Below are 23,868 nucleotides of genomic sequence, written 5' to 3'. Positions count from 1 at the left end.
ACAGGGACTGACTGGTCCTCACACAGGGACTGACTGGTCCATACACAGGGACTGACTGGTCCTCACACAGGGACTGACTGGTCCTCACACAGGGACTGACTGGTCCTCACACAGAGACTGACTGGTCCTCACACAGGGACTGACTGGTCCTCACACAGAGACTGACTGGTCCTCACACAGGGACTGACTGGTCCTCACACAGAGACTGACTGGTCCATACACAGAGACTGACTGGTCCTCACACAGGGACTGACTGGTCCATACACAGGGACTGACTGGTCCTCACACAGGGACTGACTGGTCCTCACACAGAGACTGACTGGTCCTCACACAGGGACTGACTGGTCCTCACACAGAGACTGACTGGTCCTCACACAGGGACTGACTGGTCCACACACAGAGACTGACTGGTCCACACACAGGGACTGACTGGTCCACACACAGGGACTGACTGGTCCTCACACAGGGACTGACTGGTCCATACACAGGGACTGACTGGTCCTCACACAGAGACTGACTGGTCCATACACAGGGACTGACTGGTCCTCACACAGAGACTGACTGGTCCTCACACAGAGACTGACTGGTCCTCACACAGGGACTGACTGGTCCTCACACAGGGACTGACTGGTCCTCACACAGAGACTGACTGGTCCTCACACAGGGACTGACTGGTCCTCACACAGAGACTGACTGGTCCTCACACAGAGACTGACTGGTCCTCACACAGAGACTGACTGGTCCTCACACAGAGACTGACTGGTCCTCACACAGGGACTGACTGGTCCACACACAGAGACTGACTGGTCCTCACACAGGGACTGACTGGTCCTCACACAGAGACTGACTGGTCCTCACACAGAGACTGACTGGTCCTCACACAGAGACTGACTGGTCCTCACACAGGGACTGACTGGTCCTCACACAGGGACTGACTGGTCCTCACACAGAGACTGACTGGTCCATACACAGGGACTGACTGGTCCTCACACAGGGACTGACTGGTCCATACACAGGGACTGACTGGTCCTCACACAGGGACTGACTGGTCCATACACAGGGACTGACTGGTCCTCACACAGGGACTGACTGGTCCTCACACAGGGACTGACTGGTCCACACACAGGGACTGACTGGTCCATACACAGGGACTGACTGGTCCTCACACAGAGACTGACTGGTCCTCACACAGAGACTGACTGGTCCTCACACAGAGACTGACTGGTCCTCACACAGGGACTGACTGGTCCTCACACAGGGACTGACTGGTCCTCACACAGGGACTGACTGGTCCTCACACAGAGACTGACTGGTCCATACACAGGGACTGACTGGTCCATACACAGGGACTGACTGGTCCTCACACAGGGACTGACTGGTCCTCACACAGGGACTGACTGGTCCTCACACAGGGACTGACTGGTCCATACACAGGGACTGACTGGTCCTCACACAGGGACTGACTGGTCCTCACACAGGGACTGACTGGTCCTCACACAGGGACTGACTGGTCCTCACACAGAGACTGACTGGTCCTCACACAGAGACTGACTGGTCCTCACACAGGGACTGACTGGTCCATACACAGGGACTGACTGGTCCTCACACAGAGACTGACTGGTCCTCACACAGGGACTGACTGGTCCTCACACAGGGACTGACTGGTCCTCACACAGGGACTGACTGGTCCACACACAGGGACTGACTGGTCCATACACAGGGACTGACTGGTCCTCACACAGAGACTGACTGGTCCTCACACAGGGACTGACTGGTCCACACACAGGGACTGACTGGTCCATACACAGGGACTGACTGGTCCTCACACAGGGACTGACTGGTCCTCACACAGGGACTGACTGGTCCATACACAGGGACTGACTGGTCCTCACACAGAGACTGACTGGTCCACACACAGAGACTGACTGGTCCATACACAGGGACTGACTGGTCCTCACACAGAGACTGACTGGTCCATACACAGAGACTGACTGGTCCTCACACAGGGACTGACTGGTCCTCACACAGGGACTGACTGGTCCATACACAGAGACTGACTGGTCCTCACACAGGGACTGACTGGTCCTCACACAGGGACTGACTGGTCCTCACACAGAGACTGACTGGTCCACACACAGAGACTGACTGGTCCTCACACAGGGACTGACTGGTCCTCACACAGAGACTGACTGGTCCTCACACAGAGACTGACTGGTCCTCACACAGGGACTGACTGGTCCTCACACAGGGACTGACTGGTCCATACACAGGGACTGACTGGTCCACACACAGGGACTGACTGGTCCTCACACAGAGACTGACTGGTCCACACACAGAGACTGACTGGTCCATACACAGGGACTGACTGGTCCTCACACAGAGACTGACTGGTCCTCACACAGGGACTGACTGGTCCATACACAGGGACTGACTGGTCCTCACACAGGGACTGACTGGTCCTCACACAGAGACTGACTGGTCCATACACAGAGACTGACTGGTCCTCACACAGGGACTGACTGGTCCTCACACAGGGACTGACTGGTCCTCACACAGGGACTGACTGGTCCTCACACAGGGACTGACTGGTCCTCACACAGGGACTGACTGGTCCATACACAGGGACTGACTGGTCCTCACACAGAGACTGACTGGTCCTCACACAGAGACTGACTGGTCCTCACACAGGGACTGACTGGTCCTCACACAGGGACTGACTGGTCCTCACACAGGGATTGACTGGTCCTCACACAGGGACTGACTGGTCCTCACACAGAGACTGACTGGTCCTCACACAGGGACTGACTGGTCCATACACAGGGACTGACTGGTCCATACACAGGGACTGACTGGTCCATACACAGGGACTGACTGGTCCATACACAGGGACTGACTGGTCCATACACAGGGACTGACTGGTCCTCACACAGGGACTGACTGGTCCATACACAGGGACTGACTGGTCCTCACACAGGGACTGACTGGTCCTCACACAGAGACTGACTGGTCCATACACAGGGACTGACTGGTCCTCACACAGGGACTGACTGGTCCTCACACAGGGACTGACTGGTCCTCACACAGGGACTGACTGGTCCATACACAGGGACTGACTGGTCCTCACACAGGGACTGACTGGTCCTCACACAGAGACTGACTGGTCCATCCACAGGGACTGACTGGTCCATACACAGAGACTGACTGGTCCACACACAGGGACTGACTGGTCCTCACACAGAGACTGACTGGTCCATACACAGGGACTGACTGGTCCATACACAGGGCCTGACTGGTCCATACACAGGGGGGACTGGTCCTCAAATCCTCCTGCCCAGCTTTGCTGAATTTCCCTCAATGCTCTGATTCTAAGAAGGATCTGCTGCTCACGCCTGGCTCCCAAACAAGGATTCTTTAAGAACACCGCTCCGGCTGCCACGCCGATTTTGTAACTGTGTTGAGTTCTTATTACAAAACGTAAAATCCCAATTCAGATATTTTTAAAAAACCTCCCGGGACTGGGAGAGAAGGCGGGAGGGATGGAGTCTTTGAAAGATTTCCACAAGGGGGTGCGAACATTGCTGGGCAAGGGGAGGGCCGGCGTCTGTCGCCGACCCGTTGACCTGAGCGTGTGGCTCGGAGGGAGTGGTCCATGCTGTGCGTGTGTGGGGGGGGGGGGGGGGGGGTCCTGGAGTCACGTGTAGGCCAGACCGGAGTGAGGACTGCAGATTTCCCTCCGAAAAAGAGACGTTAGTGAACCAGGCGGGTTTTTAACAACAATCGATGACAATTCTATTAATTGAATTTAAATTACACCGGATGGGGGGGCGGTTTCGGCCCCGCGTCCCTTTCTGGATTCCGTTCCGGGGATGTCACCGCTACCCCACCCCGTACGGTGAAAAAGGTTTGTTTTTGGGGGCGTGGGGAGACATTGAAGATTTCTCCTGCGGGATAGCACGGAGGCACAATGGGCTGAATGGACTCTGGCTGCCGCGCAGGCGCAGATTGGGGGAGGGGGCGGGGCGACGTCATCGCGCAGCGAGGGGAGGGGCGCAGTGTCGACCTCACAAATGGAGGGCGGGGCCGGCGTGCTGGCGTCACAGAGGCACGCAGTGGAGGGCGATCCCGGGCACGGCGACCCAGTGGGACGCAGCGGAGGGCGGTGCCGGTGTCACAGAGGCACGTAGCAGGATCGGGGCGGCGAGCTGGCGTCACAGAGGCACGTAGCAGGATGGGGCCGGCGCGCTGGCGTCACAGAGGCACGTTGCAGGTCGGGGCCGGCGCGCTAGTGTCACTGATGCGTCACAAAGGCACGTACCAGGATCGGGGCCGGCGCGCTGGCGTCACAGAGGCACGTTGCAGGTCGGGGCCGGCGCGCTAGTGTCACTGATGCGTCACAGAGGCACGTAGCAGGATCGGGGCCGGCGCGCTGGCGTCACAGAGGCTCGGGGCCGGCGCGCTAGTGTCACAGATGCACGTAGCAGGATCGGGACCGGCGCGTTGGCGTCACAGAGGCACGGTGCAGGATCTGGACCGGCGCGTTGGCGTCACAGAAGCACGTAGCAGGATCGGGGCCGGCGCGCTGGCGTCACCGAGAGGCGGGGCCGACGTTGCGCAGCCGCACGGAGGGACAGACGGAGGGTGAAGTCGGCGCTCCGCAGAGCCAGCGGCAACCACGGATTTCCTGTGGGACAAGCACACCGGGCTGGCCGCCAAGACGGTGAGCGAGTGAGGGAAGGAGCCGGGGTGCGGGGGGTGCGAGCGGAGAGCCGGGAGCCGACCCCCTCCCCGAGCGGCCTCCGCCACAAGATGGCGGCCGGGCTGCCAAATGGCGGCTGCGGCCTGAGAGAGAGACAGCCCATAATATCCACCCTCAAACAGCCCATAATACCCACCCCGGGCCTGAGAGAGAGACAGCCCATAATATCCACCCTCAAACACCCCATAATACCCACCCCGGGGACCGAGAGAGAGACAGCCCATAATATCCACCCTCAAACACCCCATAATACCCACCCCGGGGACCGAGAGAGAGACAGCCCATAATATCCACCCTCAAACACCCCATAATACCCACCCCGGGCCTGAGAGAGAGACAGCCCATAATATCCACCCTCAAACACCCCATAATACCCGCCCCGGGCCTGAGAGAGAGACAGCCCATAATATCCACCCTCAAACACCCCATAATACCCACCCCGGGCCTGAGAGAGAGACAGCCCATAATATCCACCCTCAAACAGCCCATAATACCCACCCCAGGGCCTGAGAGAGAGACAGCCCATAATATCCACCCTCAAACACCCCATAATATCCACCCCGGGGCCTGAGAGAGACAGCCCATAATATCCACCCTGAAACACCCCATAATACCCACCCCGGGCCTGAGAGAGAGACAGCCCATAATATCCACCCTGAAACACCCCATAATACCCACCCCGGGCCTGAGAGAGAGACAGCCCATAATATCCACCCTGAAACACCCCATAATACCCACCCCGGGCCTGAGAGAGAGACAGCCCATAATATCCACCCTCAAACACCCCATAATACCCACCCCGGGCCTGAGAGAGAGACAGCCCATAATATCCACCCTCAAACACCCCATAATACCCACCCCGGGCCTGAGAGAGAGACAGCCCATAATATCCACCCTCATACACCCCATAATACCCACCCCGGGCCTGAGAGAGAGACAGCCCATAATATCCACCCTCATACACCCCATAATACCCACCCCGGGCCTGAGAGAGAGACAGCCCATAATATCCACCCTCAAACACCCCATAATACCCACCCCGGGCCTGAGAGAGAGACAGCCCATAATATCCACCCTCAAACACCCCATAATACCCACCCCGGGCCCGAGAGAGAGAGACAGCCCATAATATCCACCCTGAAACACCCCATAATACCCAGCCCGGGGCCTGAGAGAGAGACAGCCCATAATATCCACCCTCATACATCCCATAATACCCACCCCGGGCCCGAGAGAGAGAGACAGCCCATAATATCCACCCTCAAACACCCCATAATACCCACCCCGGGGCCTGAGAGAGATACAGCCCATAATATCCACCCTCAAACACCCCATAATACCCACCCCGGGCCCGAGAGAGAGAGACAGCCCATAATATCCACCCTGAAACAGCCCATAATACCCACCCCGGGGCCTGAGAGAGAGACAGCCCATAATATCCACTCTGAAACACCCCATAATACCCACCCCGGGGCCCGAGAGAGAGACAGCCCATAATATCCACCCTCAAACACCCCATAATACCCACCCCGGGGCCCGAGAGAGAGACAGCCCATAATATCCACCCTCAAACACCCCATAATACCCACCCCGGGCCTGAGAGAGAGACAGCCCATAATATCCACTCTGAAACACCCCATAATACCCACCCCGGGCCCGAGAGAGAGACAGCCCATAATATCCACCCTCATACACCCCATAATACCCACCCCGGGGCCCGAGAGAGAGAGACAGCCCATAATATCCACCCTGAAACACCCCATAATACCCACCCCGGGCCTGAGAGAGAGAGACAGCCCATAATATCCACCCTGAAACAGCCCATAATACCCACCCCGGGCCTGAGAGAGAGACAGCCCATAATATCCACCCTGAAACACCCCATAATACCCACCCCGGGGCCTGAGAGAGAGACAGCCCATAATATCCACCCTCATACATCCCAAATTCCCACCCCGGGGCCTGAGAGAGAGAGAGCCCATAATATCCACCCTGAAACAGCCCATAATACCCACCCTGGGCCTGAGAGAGAGACAGCCCATAATATCCACCCTGAAACACCCCAGAATACCCACCCCGGGGACCGAGAGAGAGAGACAGCCCATAATATCCACCCTGAAACACCCCAGTATACCTGTCCCGGGGCCTGAGAGAGAGAGACAGCCCATAATATCCACCCTGAAACACCCCATAATACCCACCCCGGACCTGAGAGAGAGACAGCCCATAATATCCACCCTGAAACACCCCATAATACCCACCCCGGGCCTGAGAGAGAGACAGCCCATAATATCCACCCTCATACATCCCATAATACCCACCCCGGTGCCTGAGAGAGAGACAGCCCATAATATCAACCCTCATACATCCCATAATACCCACCCCGGGCCTGAGAGAGAGACAGCCCATAATATCCACCCTGAAACAGCCCATAATACCCACCCCGGGCCTGAGAGAGAGACAGCCCATAATATCCACCCTCAAACACCCCATAATACCCACCCCGGGCCTGAGAGAGAGACAGCCCATAATATCCACCCTCATACATCCCATAATACCCACCCCGGGACTGAGAGAGATACAGCCCATAATATCCACCCTCAAACACCCCATAATACCCACCCCGGGGCATGAGAGAGAGACAGCCCATAATATCCACCCTCAAACACCCCATAATACCCACCCCGGGCCTGAGAGAGAGACAGCCCATAATATCCACCCTAAAACACCCCATAATACCCACCCCGGGACCCGAGAGAGAGACAGCCCATAATATCCACCCTCATACATCCCATAATACCCACCCCGGGACTGAGAGAGATACAGCCCATAATATCCACCCTCATACATCCCATAATACCCACCCCGGGACTGAGAGAGATACAGCCCATAATATCCACCCTCAAACACCCCATAATACCCACCCCGGGCCTGAGAGAGAGACAGCCCATAATATCCACCCTCAAACACCCCATAATACCCACCCCGGGGCCCGAGAGAGAGACAGCCCATAATATCCACCCTCAAACACCCCATAATACCCACCCTGGGACCCGAGAGAGAGACAGCCCATAATATCCACCCTGAAACACCCCATAATACCCACCCCGGGCCCGAGAGAGAGACATCCCATAATATCCACCCTGAAACACCCCATAATACCCACCCCGGGCCTGAGAGAGAGACAGCCCATAATATCCACCCTGAAACACCCCATAATACCCACCACGGGGCCTGAGAGAGACAGCCCATAATATCCACCCTCAAACACCCCATAATACCGACCCCGGGGCCTGAGAGAGAGACAGCCCATAATATCCACCCTGAAACACCCCATAATACCCACCCCGGGGCCTGAGAGAGACAGCCCATAATATCCACCCTGAAACACCCCATAATACCCACCCCGGGGCCCGAGAGAGAGACAGCCCATAATATCCACCCTCAAACACCCCATAATACCGACCCCGGGGCCTGAGAGAGAGACAGCCCATAATATCCACCCTGAAACACCCCATAATACCCACCCCGGGGCCTGAGAGAGACAGCCCATAATATCCACCCTCAAACACCCCATAATACCGACCCCGGGGCCTGAGAGAGAGACAGCCCATAATATCCACCCTGAAACACCCCATAATACCCACCCCGGGGCCTGAGAGAGACAGCCCATAATATCCACCCTGAAACACCCCATAATACCCACCCCGGGGCCCGAGAGAGAGACAGCCCATAATATCCACCCTCAAACACCCCATAATACCGACCCCGGGGCCTGAGAGAGAGACAGCCCATAATATCCACTCTGAAACACCCCATAATACCCACCCCGGGCCTGAGAGAGAGACAGCCCATAATACCCACCCCGGGCCTGAGAGAGAGGCAGCCCATAATATCCACCCTCAAACACCCCATAATACCCACCCCGGGGCCTGAGAGAGAGGCAGCCCATAAATCCACCCTCAAACACCCCATAATACCCACCCCGGCCCGAGAGAGAGACAGCCCATAATACCCACCCCGGGGCCTGAGAGAGAGACAGCCCATAATATCCACCCTGAAACACCCCATAATACCCACCCCGGGGCCCGAGAGAGAGACAGCCCATAATATCCACCCTGAAACACCCCATAATATCCACCCTGGGACCCGAGAGAGAGACAGCCCATAATATCCACCCTCAAACACCCCATAATACCCACCCTGGGACCCGAGAGAGAGACAGCCCATAATATCCACCCTCAAACACCCCATAATACCCACCCCGGCCCGAGAGAGAGACAGCCCATAATATCCACCCTGAAACACCCCATAATACCCACCCCGGGGCCTGAGAGAGAGACAGCCCATAATATCCACCCTGAAACACCCCATAATACCCACCCCGGGGCCTGAGAGAGAGACAGCCCATAATATCCACCCTGAAACACCCCATAATACCCACCCCGGGACCCGAGAGAGAGACAGCCCATAATATCCACCCTGAAACACCCCATAATACCCACCACGGGCCCGAGAGAGAGACAGCCCATAATATCCACCCTCAAACACCCCATAATACCCACCCCGGGCCTGAGAGAGAGAGACAGCCCATAATATCCACCCTCAAACACCCCATAATACCCACCCCGGGCCTGAGAGAGAGACAGCCCATAATATCCACCCTCAAACACCCCATAATACCCACCCCGGGCCTGAGAGAGAGACAGCCCATAATATCCACCCTGAAACACCCCATAATACCCACCCCGGGCCTGAGAGTGAGACAGCCCATAATATCCACCCTCAAACACCCCATAATACCCACCCCGGGCCTGAGAGAGAGACAGCCCATAATATCCACCCTCAAACACCCCATAATACCCACCCTGGGCCTGAGAGAGAGACAGCCCATAATATCCACCCTGAAACACCCCATAATACCCACCCCGGGCCTGAGAGAGAGACAGCCCATAATATCCACCCTGAAACACCCCATAATATCCACCCTCAAACACCCCATAATACCCACCCCGGGCCTGAGAGAGAGACAGCCCATAATATCCACCCTGAAACACCCCATAATACCCACCCCGGGCCTGAGAGAGAGACAGCCCATAATATCCACCCTGAAACACCCCATAATACCCACCCCGGGCCTGAGAGAGAGACAGCCCATAATATCCACCCTGAAACACCCCATAATACCCACCCCGGGCCCGAGAGAGAGAGACAGCCCATAATATCCACTCTGAAACACCCCATAATACCCACGCCGGGGCCTGAGAGAGAGACAGCCCATAATATCCACCCTGAAACACCCCATAATACCCACCCCGGGCCTGAGAGAGAGACAGCCCATAATATCCACCCTCAAACACCCCATAATACCCACCCCGGGACCTGAGAGAGAGACAGCCCATAATATCCACCCTGAAACACCCCATAATACCCACCCTGAAACACCCCATAATACCCACGCCGGGGCCTGAGAGAGAGACAGCCCATAATATCCACCCTGAAACACCCCATAATACCCACCCTGAAACACCCCATAATACCCACCCCGGGGCCCGAGAGAGAGACAGCCCATAATATCCACCCTGAAACACCCCATAATACCCACCCCGGGCCAGAGAGACAGACAGCCCATAATATCCACCCTGAAACACCCCATAATACTCACCCCGGGACCTGAGAGAGAGACAGCCCATAATACCCACCCTGAAACACCCCATAATACCCACGCCGGGGCCTGAGAGAGAGACAGCCCATAATATCCACCCTGAAACACCCCATAATACCCACCCCGGGGCCTGAGAGAGAGACAGCCCATAATACCCACCCTGAAACACTCCATAATTCCCATCCCGGGGCCTGAGAGAGAGACAGCCCATAATATCCACCCTGAAACACCCCATAATATCCACCCTGAAACACCCCATAATACCCACCCCGGGGCCCGAGAGAGAGACAGCCCATAATATCGACCCTGAAACACCCCATAATACCCACCCCGGGCCTGAGAGAGAGACAGCCCATAATATCCACCCTGAAACACCCCATAATACCCACCCCGGGGCCTGAGAGAGAGAGAGCCCATAATATCCACCCTGAAACACCCCTTAATACCCACCCCGGGCCCGAGAGAGAGAGAGCCCATAATATCCACCCTCAAACACCCCATAATACCCACCCCGGGGCCCGAGAGAGAGACAGCCCATAATATCGACCCTGAAACACCCCATAATACCCACCCCGGGCCTGAGAGAGAGACAGCCCATAATATCCACCCTGAAACACCCCATAATACCCACCCCGGGGCCTGAGAGAGAGACAGCCCATAATATCCACCCTGAAACACCCCATAATATCCACCCTGAAACACCCCATAATACCCACCCCGGGCCCGAGAGACAGACAGCCCATAATATCCACCCTGAAACACCCCATAATACCCACGCCGGGGCCTGAGAGAGAGACAGCCCATAATATCCACCCTGCAACACCCCATAATACCCAGCCCGGGACCTGAGAGAGAGACAGCCCATAATATCCACCCTGAAACACCCCATAATACCCACCCCGGGGCCCGAGAGAGAGACAGCCCATAATATCCACCCTGAAACACCCCATAATACCCACCCCGGGCCAGAGAGACAGACAGCCCATAATATCCACCCTGAAACACCCCATAATACTCACCCCGGGCCCGAGAGACAGACAGCCCATAATATCCACCCTGAAACACCCCATAATACCCACGCCGGGGCCTGAGAGAGAGACAGCCCATAACATCCACCCCGGGGCCTGAGAGAGAGACAGCCCATAATATCCACCCTGAAACACCCCATAATACCCACCCTGGGGCCCGAGAGAGAGACAGCCCATAATATCCACCCTGAAACACCCCATAATACCCACCCCGGGGCCTGAGAGAGAGACAGCCCATAATATCCACCCTGCAACACCCCATAATACCCACCCCGGGGCCCGAGAGAGAGACAGCCCATAATACCCACCCCGGGGCCTGAGAGAGAGACAGCCCATAATATCCACCCTGAAACACCCCATAATAACCACCCCGGGTGAGAGACAGCCCATAATATCCACCCTGAAACACCCCATAATACGCACCCCGGGGCCAGAGAGAGAGAGACAGCCCATAATATCCACCCTGAAACACCCCATAATACCAACCCCGGGGCCCGAGAGACAGACAGCCCATAATATCCACCCTGAAACACCCCATAATACGCACCCCGGGGCCAGAGAGAGAGAGACAGCCCATAATATCCACCCTGAAACACCCCATAATAACCACCCCGGGTGAGAGACAGCCCATAATATCCACCCTGAAACACCCCATAATACCCACGCCGGGGCCTGAGAGAGAGACAGCCCATAATATCCACCCTGAAACACCCCATAATACCCAGCCCGGGACCTGAGAGAGAGACAGCCCATAATATCCACCCTGAAACACCCCATAATACCCACCCCGGGCCCGAGAGAGAGACACCCCATAATACCCACCCCGGTGCCTGAGAGAGAGACAGCCCATAATACCCACACGGAAACACCCCATAATACCCATCCCGGGGCCTGAGAGAGAGACAGCCCATAATATCCACCCTGAAACACCCCATAATACCCACCCCGGGCCTGAGAGAGAGACAGCCCATAATATCCACCCTGAAACACCCCATAATACCCACCCCGGGGCCTGAGAGAGAGACAGCCCATAATATCCACCCTGAAACACCCCATAATACCCACCCCGGGGCCTGAGAGAGGGAGACAGCCCATAATATCCACCCTGAAACACCCCATAATATCCACCCTGAAACACCCCATAATACCCACCCCGGGGCCCGAGAGAGAGACAGCCCATAATATCCACCCTGAAACACCCCATAATACCCAGCCCGGGACCTGAGAGAGAGACAGCCCATAATATCCACCCTGAAACACCCCATAATATCCACCCCGGGCCCGAGAGAGAGACAGCCCATAATATCCACCCTGAAACACCCCATAATACCCACCCCGGGGCCTGAGAGAGAGACAGCCCATAATATCCACCCTGAAACACCCCATAATACCCACCCTGGGCCTGAGAGAGAGACAACCCATAATATCCACCCTGAAACACCCCATATTACCCACCACGGGGCCTGAGAGAGAGACAGCCCATAATATCCACCCTCAAACACCCCATAATACCCACCCCGGGCCTGAGAGAAAGACAGCCCATAATATCCACCCTGAAACACCCCATAATACCCACCCCGGGGCCTGAGAGAGAGACAGCCCAAAATATCCACCCTGAAACACCCCGTAATCCCCACCCCGGGGCATGAGAGAGAGACAGCCCATAATATCCACCCTCAAACACCCCATAATACCCACCCCGGGGCCTGAGAGAGAGACAGCCCATAATATCCACCCTGAAACACCCCATAATACCCGCCCCGGCCCGAGAGAGTGAGACAGCCCATAATATCCACCCTGAAACAGCCCATAATACCCACCCCGGGGCCTGAGAGAGAGACAGCCCATAATATCCACCCTGAAACACCCCATAATACCCACCCTGGGCCTGAGAGAGAGACAACCCATAATATCCACCCTGAAACACCCCATATTACCCACCACGGGGCCTGAGAGAGAGACAGCCCATAATATCCACCCTCAAACACCCCATAATACCCACCCCGGGCCTGAGAGAAAGACAGCCCATAATATCCACCCTGAAACACCCCATAATACCCACCCCGGGGCCTGAGAGAGAGACAGCCCATAATATCCACCCTGAAACACCCCGTAATCCCCACCCCGGGGCATGAGAGAGAGACAGCCCATAATATCCACCCTCAAACACCCCATAATACCCACCCCGGGGCCTGAGAGAGAGACAGCCCATAATATCCACCCTGAAACACCCCATAATACCCGCCCCGGCCCGAGAGAGTGAGACAGCCCATAATATCCACCCTGAAACAGCCCATAATACCCACCCCGGGCCTGAGAGACAGACAGCCCATAATATCCACCCTCAAACACCCCATAATACCCACCCCGGGCCCGAGAGAGAGGCAGCCCATAATATCCACCCCGGGGCCTGAGAGAGAGACAGCCAATAATATCCACCCTAAAACACCCCATAATACCCGCCCCGGGGCCTGAGAGAGAGACAGCCCATAATATCCACCCCGGGGCCTGAGAGAGAGACAGCCCATAATATCCACACTCAAACACCCCATAATACCCACCCCGGGGCCTGAGAGAGAGACAGCCCATAATATCCACCCTGAAACAGCCCATAATACCCACCCCGGGCCTGAGAGAGAGACAGCCCATAATATCCACCCTGAAACACCCCATAATACCCACCCCGGGCCTGAGAGAGAGACAGCCCATAATATCCACCCTGAAACACCCCATAATACCCACCCTGGGCCTGAGAGAGAGACAGCCCATAATATCCACCCTGAAATAGCCCATAATACCCACCCCGGGGCCTGAGAGAGAGACAGCCCATAATATCCACCCTGAAACACCCCATAATACCCACCCCGGGGCCTGAGAGAGAGACAGCCCATAATATCCACCCTGAAACACCCCATAATACCCACCCCGGGGCCTGAGAGAGAGACAGCCCATAATATCCACCCTGAAACACCCCATAATACCCACCCCGGGCCTGAGAGAGAGAGACAGGCCATAATATACCCCAATACAGCCCATAATATACCCCAATACAGCCCATAATATACCCCAATACAGCCCATAATATACCCCAATACATCCCACAATATACCCCAATACATCCCATAATATACCCCAATACAGCCCATAATATACCCCAATACAGCGCATAATTTACCCCAATACAGCCCATAATATACCCCAATACATCCCATAATATACCCCAATACAGCCCATAATATACCCCAATACAGCGCATAATATACCCCAATACATCCCATAATATACCCCAATACATCCCACAATATACCCCAATACATCCCATAATATACCCCAATACAGCCCATAATATACCCCAATACAGCCCATAATATACCCCAATACACCCCATAATATACCCCAATACATCCCACAATATACCCCAATACATCCCATAATATACCCCAATACAGCCCATAATATACCCCAATACAGCGCATAATTTACCCCAATACAGCCCATAATATACCCCAATACAGCCCATAATATACCCCAATACACCCCATAATATACCCCAATACACCCCATAATATACCCCAATACACCCTATAATATACCCCAATACACCCCATAATATACCCCAATACAGCCGATAATATACCCCAATACAGCCCATAATATACCTCAATACAGCCCATAATATACCCCAATACACCCCATAACATACCCCAATACAGCCCATAATATACCCCAATACAGCGCATAATTTACCCCAATACAGCCCATAATATACCCCAATACAGCCCATAATATACCCCAATACACCCCATAATATACCCCAATACACCCCATAATATACCCCAATACACCCTATAATATACCCCAATACAGCCCATAATTTACCCCAATACAGCCCATAATATACCTCAATACAGCCCATAATATACCCCAATACACCCCATAATATACCCCAATACAGCCCATTATAGACCCCAATACACCCCATAATATACCCCAATACAGCCCATAATATACCCCAATACAGCCCATAATATACCCCAATACAGCCCATAATAGACCCCAATACATCCCACAATATACCCCAATACAGCCCATAATATGCCCCATAATATACCCCAACACACCCCATAATATACCCCAATACACCCCATAATAGACCCCAATACACCCCATAATATACCCCAATACAGCCCATAATATACCCCAATACACCCCATAATATACCCCAATACAGCCCATAATATACCCCAATACAGCCCATAATATACCCCAATACAGCCCATAATTTACCCCAATACAGCGCATAATTTACCCCAATACAGCCCATAATATACCCCAATACAGCCCATAATATACCCCAATACAGCCCATAATATACCCCAATACAGCCCATAATATACCCCAATACAGCCCATAATTTACCCCAATACAGCCCATAATATACCCCAATACAGCCCATAATATACCCCAATACACCCTATAATATACCCCAATACAGCCCATAATTTACCCCAATACAGCCCATAATATACCTCAATACAGCCCATAATATACCCCAATACACCCCATAATATACCCCAATACAGCCCATTATAGACCCCAATACACCCCATAATATACCCCAATACAGCCCATAATATACCCCAATACAGCCCATAATATACCCCAATACAGCCCATAATAGACCCCAATACATCCCACAATATACCCCAATACAGCCCATAATATGCCCCATAATATACCCCAACACACCCCATAATATACCCCAATACACCCCATAATAGACCCCAATACACCCCATAATATACCCCAATACAGCCCATAATATACCCCAATACACCCCATAATATACCCCAATACAGCCCATAATATACCCCAATACAGCCCATAATATACCCCAATACAGCCCATAATTTACCCCAATACAGCGCATAATTTACCCCAATACAGCCCATAATATACCCCAATACAGCCCATAATATACCCCAATACAGCCCATAATATACCCCAATACAGCCCATAATATACCCCAATACAGCCCATAATTTACCCCAATACAGCCCATAATATACCCCAATACAGCCCATAATATACCCCAATACATCCCACAATATACCCCAATACAGCCCACAATATACCCAATACACCCCATAATATACCCCAATACATCCTTATTAGCCACAACTGCCTAACGAACACCCTGATTACCCCCCCCCCCCCCCAATACTCCAGTGAGTGAGGAGCAGAGAGAGCGGCACACACCCTATTACCCCTCTCTCTCCCCCCCCCGCCCGAGAGAACCTCCCCATCACTATTGTGTGTTCCTCTTTCTCTCCCCCTCCCCCCCCCCCCCCCCTCCCCCCCCCCCCATCACTCTGGTGTGTTACCCCCCCTTCACGCTTGTGTGTTCTGCACTCCGGTGAGCCGTCGTCTCGCCCCCCCCCCCCCCCCCCCCCCCAAAGGAAGTACCTTTTCAGTCTGTTTGATATGGAGCCTGGATGTTTTCATTATTGGTGATAAAAGTCTTATTCTAGGCCACGTCTAACAGAACAGTAGCAACGTTCAGTTATTAAACTGCAATAGCACCTTTCCTCAAAGACAGGCTGGGTTTGCTTGTAAAAGAATGGAATAGGAAGAGTCCGACCGTTCATCTCGTCAAAAGTGTTCACTCCGCCTCCATTTCACCCAGCACCATCTTTTGCAGATGCCTCGATTGAGGCGGTACCGTTCGTCAGACCGGGAGAGTCGGGACAGTTATCACGATCGTTACAGAAGAAGTCGGAGGGGGAGGCGGAGGTCGCGGTCTCGTTCGAGGAGCAGTGACAGAGACAGACGGCACAGGAATGAAAGTTACATCAGATCCAGGAGGTTTGTAAGCTTTCTCGCCAGTGGGCCAATCTGAAATCTGGCTGTCTTTCTTGCTTGTTACCTGCCCTGTGTCAAAAACAGCATAAATGTACGGGTGCACAACTCCTCATCCCTGCTCACTGTGTAAGAGTCCTTCCCGTGTATTTCCTGTGTTCCCATTTGTTTGTATTATTTTGGTCCGTGGACCCATAAACAGAATATTCAACGTTGTAGCAGCTTGCTGGCCAGGACATTGTGCTCCCAGGTTTTGTATTTTGGAGAGGGGACACCAGACTCCTCGGCACCGAGTGGATCTTGGGAACCAGCTTTGAAGGGACTCTGTCCGGTTGGTTAACTGCCAACCGGTGGGTGGGCCAGGGATACTGTATCTGACAACAATCAGTGATTGGTTCCTGTGTGAGACAACTCGGCTCTCTCTCTCTCCGCTGAAGTGAAAGAATTGCTCTGGAAACAGTGCGTGCCCGGCACGTCCTTTGCTGTAAACCTGAAATGATGCTGGGTCTGCAGAGGAAGTAGACCACCTCGCCAGAGAAAACCATCTTAAGCCTAGAAGGAAGAAGTATCAAAACAAAAACCTGAAGTTCAGAAAGACATTGACTGGAACTAAGTCATCCCGGCGTATCAAAGATCCTAATCCTTTTATTTTTATTATTTTTGTTCCCTTTCCACCACACTTTCCCCTCTGTTGTTTGTGTCTGTATCTGTGTGTGTGCGTGTATATAGAGAGTGGGGCGAGTTAGAAAGGGGTAGTAGATAGTGAGTTACATTTTCTGTCTGATTAATTACAATATTGTTGATAATAAAAGGTTACTGGTGCCTTAACTTGGTGACTAGATTATTGGGCTCAACCAAGGACCTCTGGTATTTTAAGTGAAATCTAATTTCACCGGTGTTGGGACTCCGGGTCAAGTCCGGCTGGAATTGACTGCGCTCAAGGCCAGGGTGTCATAGATACATAGAGGATAGGAGCAGGAGGAGGCCTTTTGGCCCTTCGAGCCTGCTCCGCCATTCATCACCATCATGGCTGATCATCCAACTCAATAGCCTAATCCTGCTTTCTCCCCATAGCCTGTGATCCCATTCTCCCCAAGTGCTATATCCAGCCGCCTCTTGCATATATTTAATGATTTAGCATCAACTACTTCCTGTGGGAATGAATTCCACAGGCTCACCACTCTTTGGGTGAAGAAATGTCTCCTTATCTCTGTCCAAAATGGTTTACCCTGAATCCTCAGACTGTGACCCTTGGTTCTGGACACACCCATCATTGGTAACACCTTCCCTGCATCTACCCTGTCTAGTCCTGTCAGAATGTTATAAGTCTCTATGAGATCCCCCCTCATTCTTCTGAACTCCAGCGAGAACAATCCCAACCTAGTCAATCTCTCCTCGTATGACATTCCCGCCATCCCTGGAATCAGTCTGGTAAACCTTCGCTGCTCTCCCTCGAGAGCAAAAACATCCTTCCTCAGAGAAGGAGACCAAAACTGCCCACAATACTCCAGGTGTGGCCTCACCAAGGCCCTGTATAATTGCAGCGACACATCCCTGCTTCTATACTCAAAACCTCTCGCAATGAAGGCCAACATACCATTAGCCTTCTTTACCGCCTGCTGCACCTGCAGCTTACCTTCAGTGACTGGTGCACAAGGACACCCAGGTCCCGCTCACACTCCCCTCTCCCAATTTACAACCATTCAGGGAGTAATCTGGTTTCCTGTTTTTGCTTCCAAAGTGAATAACCTCACACTTATCCAAATTATACTGCATCTGCCATTGATTTGCCCACTCGCCCAACCAGTCCAGATCATGCTGTAGGATCTCTGCATCCTCGTCACAGTTCACCCGCCCAACTTGGTATCAGCTGCAAACTTTGAGATGTTACATTTTGTTCCCTCATCCAAATCATTAATATATATTGTGAATAGCTGGGGTCCCAGCACCGATCCCTGTGGTACCCCACTGGTTACTGCCTGCCAATGTGAAAACATTTTTAAAAAATAAATTAGGGTACCCAATTCATTTTTTCCAATTAAGGGGCAATTTAGCGCGGCCAATCCACCTACCCTGCACATCTTTGGGTTGTGGGGGAGAAACCCACGCAAACACGGGGAGAATGTGCAAACTCCACACGGACAGTGACCCAGACCCGGGATCGAACCTGGGACCTTGGCGCCGTGAGGCAGCAGTGCTAACCACTGCGCCAGCCAATGTGAAAACATAGTCGGAACGTAGTTTGGGGGCAAGTCCGGGATCTCTGGACCAGTGGCGATTTGGGGTGCAGTCTATATTAAAGCGGCACCAGGTTTGTTAACGCATATCAGGACGGCTCTGGAAAGCTGCTAAAACCTTTCTTCAGGTGGAGAACCTGCCTCTGGTTTATTTACAAAGGTTTTGAAAAGGCGGGTTAATTGAATTGGCAAGTGAATTAAAATGTAGAGGTGCTGGTTTAAGCTGAGATGGCAGAGATATATGATGTATTAGTTGAGTGCTTCGGTCTGTTAGGAACCGAGGAGGGCCCCGAGCAAGTAGTCCCGATAGTGTAGCGTCAGAAACACCTTCCAGTGGGGAAACCGATCTGGGGCGAATGCGTTTGCAGTTCGAGCATGAGGGAATTTATTTTAAAATGGAGATGCGGGGAAAAAAGAGCTGTTCAGAAGGAAATTGAAATGCGGAAAGTTGATGTGGAAATGGAAAGATGAGAGGCTGGGAAGTTACTCCTCCCTTTTGACTTCCCTTTTGAGGCAATATCAACCTGAAAAGGTTGGAGTCAAAGGCAGAGGTTGAGGGAAGTCAAAAGGGAGGAGTAACTTCCCAGCCCAAATCCTAGTTGCCGATATATTTTGGTACAGGCCCAACCAAAATTTGAGGAAAAGGATGTAGATGTATTCTTCGTGGCGTTTGAAAAAAATAGCAACTCAAAATGGAGTGGCTGGAAGAAAAGTGGACATTTCCCATGCAAAGTAAACTGACTGGTGGGTGGCGAAGTAAGTTTTTATGCTTCCCTGTCGGAGGGAGTGTCTCAGTACTGTGATGAGGTGAAAAAGACTATCCTGGGAGCATACAAATTAGTTCCGGAGGCATATAGGTAAAAGTTTTGGGATTTAAGGAAACAACTTTGAAAAGGATAGACAGTGGGAGAGTGGAAGGAAGGCAGGTAGCCACGGTAAGGAATGGATGGCCTGGGAACGCTCGCAAGATCTCTCCTCAGACCGGTGCTATGCAAACTCTCACTGGAGAGGGATTTGTTTTCCCTCCTGAGAATTCAATGAAAGTTAAGGTGTTAGTGAATGGGATAAATGGGGATTATATCCAGTTCCATTATAGTAAGTACAATTGGAATGTGATTTATTATCAGGCCCAGTAGTTGTCAGTGGTTAAGATGTCAGTAGACAGAGTGGATTTGCTTTTGGGGAATGATTTGCCAGGGGGGGGAAGTTATAACTTTGCCCATGGTTATAGAAAGTCTGAGGGTGGGTAAGGACACAAAACAGTTACAGGAACAGTTTCCAGATGTTTTCCAGTGGTGACCAGGGCAATGGATAAATAACTTCCACCACCAGAGATTGATGTCACGCCACCATCGGATGGTAGAATAGCCAAAACCATCCTTGAGGACGAGGATAATTCAAGGGTTCAGTGGGACTTCATTAATTGAGGCCCAGGAGGCAGACCCAGAGTTACATAGATTAGCGCAGTCAGCTTTCTCAGAAGTTAGGGCTGAGGGGGCGATTATGTTAACGGTTGTTCATCCGATAGTGGTACCGTCCAAATATCGGGGGGAAATCCTGCGGGTAACACATGAGATACCAATGGCAGGACATGTGGGAAATCCGAAAACTCATGCATTTCACCTATATAACCTGTCATACCTGTTGGGCAATAGATAAACCACAACATGATTAGACTAGCACCTTGTTGATACCCATACCTGTGTTTGAAGAACCAGTTAGTCTGGTATTAGTAGATTGTGTAGGGCCATTGCCTGAGACAAAGGCAGGGCAGGGCATCAGTACATTCTTACGGTCATGGTTCTGACCACCCGATTTCCGGAAGCTGCAACAGCAGTAATGGAAACGGTGTTGCGGTTTTACACATGCTATGGCCTACCCTTCGGGGCACAATCTGACTGGGGTTTAACTTTTCTAAAATGTTCCAGGGCATAATTCATAGTTTAGGCATCAAGCAACTACCGCGACCCAAACTCTGGGAGCCTTGGAGAGCCGACATCATTGCCGTCTATTGCCGTGCATGTCCAAGCGATGTTTCTGCTATTTGGCACCAGGGATTCTCCAAGGAAATGTACTGGATTTGCCCCATTTGAATTGGAATGTGGTCGTGAAGTTACGGCATCTATTAAAGTAGATGAAAAAGAGGTTTCTAAAACAAGGAGATGAATCCTCTATGTTGCATTGTGTGACCACGTTTCTGGAAAGACTCACAAGGAGCATGTCCGGGTTCCCAAGAGCATTTAAAGGATTCGGGAGCAAGAATGAAAAAACAGTCAAACGGGTACTGGTCTATTTTTAAAATTTAGAGTGCCCAATTCTTTCCCAACTAAGGGGGAATTTAACGTGGCCAATCCACCTACCCTGCACATCTTTGGGATGTGGGGGTGAGACCCACACAGACACGGGGAGAATGTACAAACTCCACACGGACAGTGACCCAGAGCCTGGATCGAACCTGGGAATTTGCCGCCGTGAGGCAGCAGTGCTAACCACTGCGCCACCGTGCTGCTCGCTCTTTGCTGAATAAAAATCTATCTCCGATTTAAAATTGCCGGTCTTGTTGCCTTTCCGGGGTAAACCTCTGAAAGTGCAATTTAGCGGCCGCTGTCAGTAAGGTGACTTACCTCCTCGATAACTCCAGGCTGTAGGATAAAGGATCAATTATGCCACAGAAATATGTTGAAAAAATATCGTCGGGAAGAAGCTGGGAAGGAACCAGTGAGTCAGGTGGTAAGAACAGTGGAAGAGGGCAGAGATAGTAAGAGTGAGGTTGGAGAAGTGGTTGACAGTTCACAGAGCAACCCTCCTGTGGTTCTACGACTAGCAAATACGATAATACTAGAACGGTTAGAGACTGAGTTTGAAAACTTAGAAGAAGAGCAGTGAAAAGATCTCGATACTGCAAATGCATCAGAAGATTTCGTAGGGCCGGCGGGGTGCACTGCATAAACCAAACATGGCGTAGACGGAGGTGACTCCCAACCCGATGAGGCAGCATCCATATCGACTGGACCCGCAGAAACTGGCTCGGGTAGAATTGGAAATCCATAACGTGCTGCAGGATCAGTTCATTGAGCCGAGACTGGAGATCACCGGTCGTGTCGGTACCCAAACCGGATGGGACTACCCAGTTCAGCTGCATCGATTACCAGAAGGTCAATGCCATCACCAAAACGGATTTGTATCTGATTCCCAGGTTGTTGGACTCGGCGGATAGGCAGTGCCTCCTACCTTTCAAAAATCGATTTAACGGGGTATTGGCAGGCTCTCTTAATGCCCAGGGCTAAAGGGATAGCCCTTTGTGACTCCAAAGGGAATTGTAAAGTGATGCTGTTCAGATTTTAAAACGCACCTGTTACATTTCCGTGACTCCTACATCGGGTAGTGGCTAGGGTCCCTAACAGTGTGGTCTATTTGGACGACGTGGTAGTTTACAGTGACGGATGGTGGGGTAATTGGAGTTATTTGAAGAACTGCAGTTGGCAGAGCAAGTTTGAGCTACTTGGGGCATGTTGTGGCCCAGGGACGAGTGGGCCAAGGTCAGGGCATTACTAGATTTCCCCATTCCCAAAACGAAACGGGAAATTGATGTTCCTAGGCATTATCTCCAAAATTTGTACTTCACTTTAATGTAATAGCGATACCTATTGTGCAAACCAGCAGAACTGGTGTGGTACACAGAAGGCCAAAGGGTCCTATTGTTTAACACCCCTGATTTTTCCAAACCCATTAAAATGGCCACGGATGCCAGCGTCCTGTGGGGGTGGGGGCAGTGTTACTACAAGATGACAAGCCAGGAATAGAGAGGCTGGTGGGATACTTTTCAAAAAAACTTAAGTCTGCACCAAAGAGAGTTCTCCACCATTGAGAAGGAAGCCTTGGCATTGCTACCAGCTCTACAGCGAAGTTTCTGTCCGGCATGATGGGTGAAGTCTGACCATAATCCGCTTGCGTTTGTAGAAAAACCTTCAAACTCAGAACGCTAGATTGTTCCGTTAGAGTTTATTGTTGCAACCTTTCAACGTAAAAATTGTACGTGGTTCAATTTAAGTTTGCTACGGACAAAGAAATGGACACGTTGCAAAAAAAAGGTTTTGGGAGAGCGGGTTTTAGTAAAATAAGGCAGGGTCTGGCCAAGTTAGACTGGAAAGAGGTACGTGTGGGGAAACCTACAGGAAAGTAGTGGGGGTGTTCAAAAAAGAAATGGGGAGGGTCCAGACCCAACATGTTCCTTCGAAGGTAATAGGAAGGATTAACAAGCCCAGAGAACCATGGATGACCAGAGACAGTCAGGATACGATGAGAAGGGAAAAAGCCTTTTGG

General features: G+C 52.3%; 1 long non-coding RNA gene across 1 annotated transcript; it reads left to right on the top strand.

The window, feature by feature from the left end:
- Positions 1-4,450: 4,450 nt before the first annotated feature.
- On the top strand, positions 4,451-18,080 carry LOC140403079 (uncharacterized). Its single transcript, XR_011938245.1, has 3 exons — positions 4,451-4,717; positions 17,151-17,314; positions 18,038-18,080. It is a non-coding gene; the product is annotated as an uncharacterized lncRNA (long non-coding RNA).
- Positions 18,081-23,868: the final 5,788 nt, after the last annotated feature.

This window comes from Scyliorhinus torazame, chromosome 26 (genome assembly GCF_047496885.1).
Source record: "Scyliorhinus torazame isolate Kashiwa2021f chromosome 26, sScyTor2.1, whole genome shotgun sequence".
NCBI classification, from domain to species: domain Eukaryota; kingdom Metazoa; phylum Chordata; class Chondrichthyes; order Carcharhiniformes; family Scyliorhinidae; genus Scyliorhinus; species Scyliorhinus torazame.
This window is presented reverse-complemented; position numbering and strand designations above follow the sequence as displayed.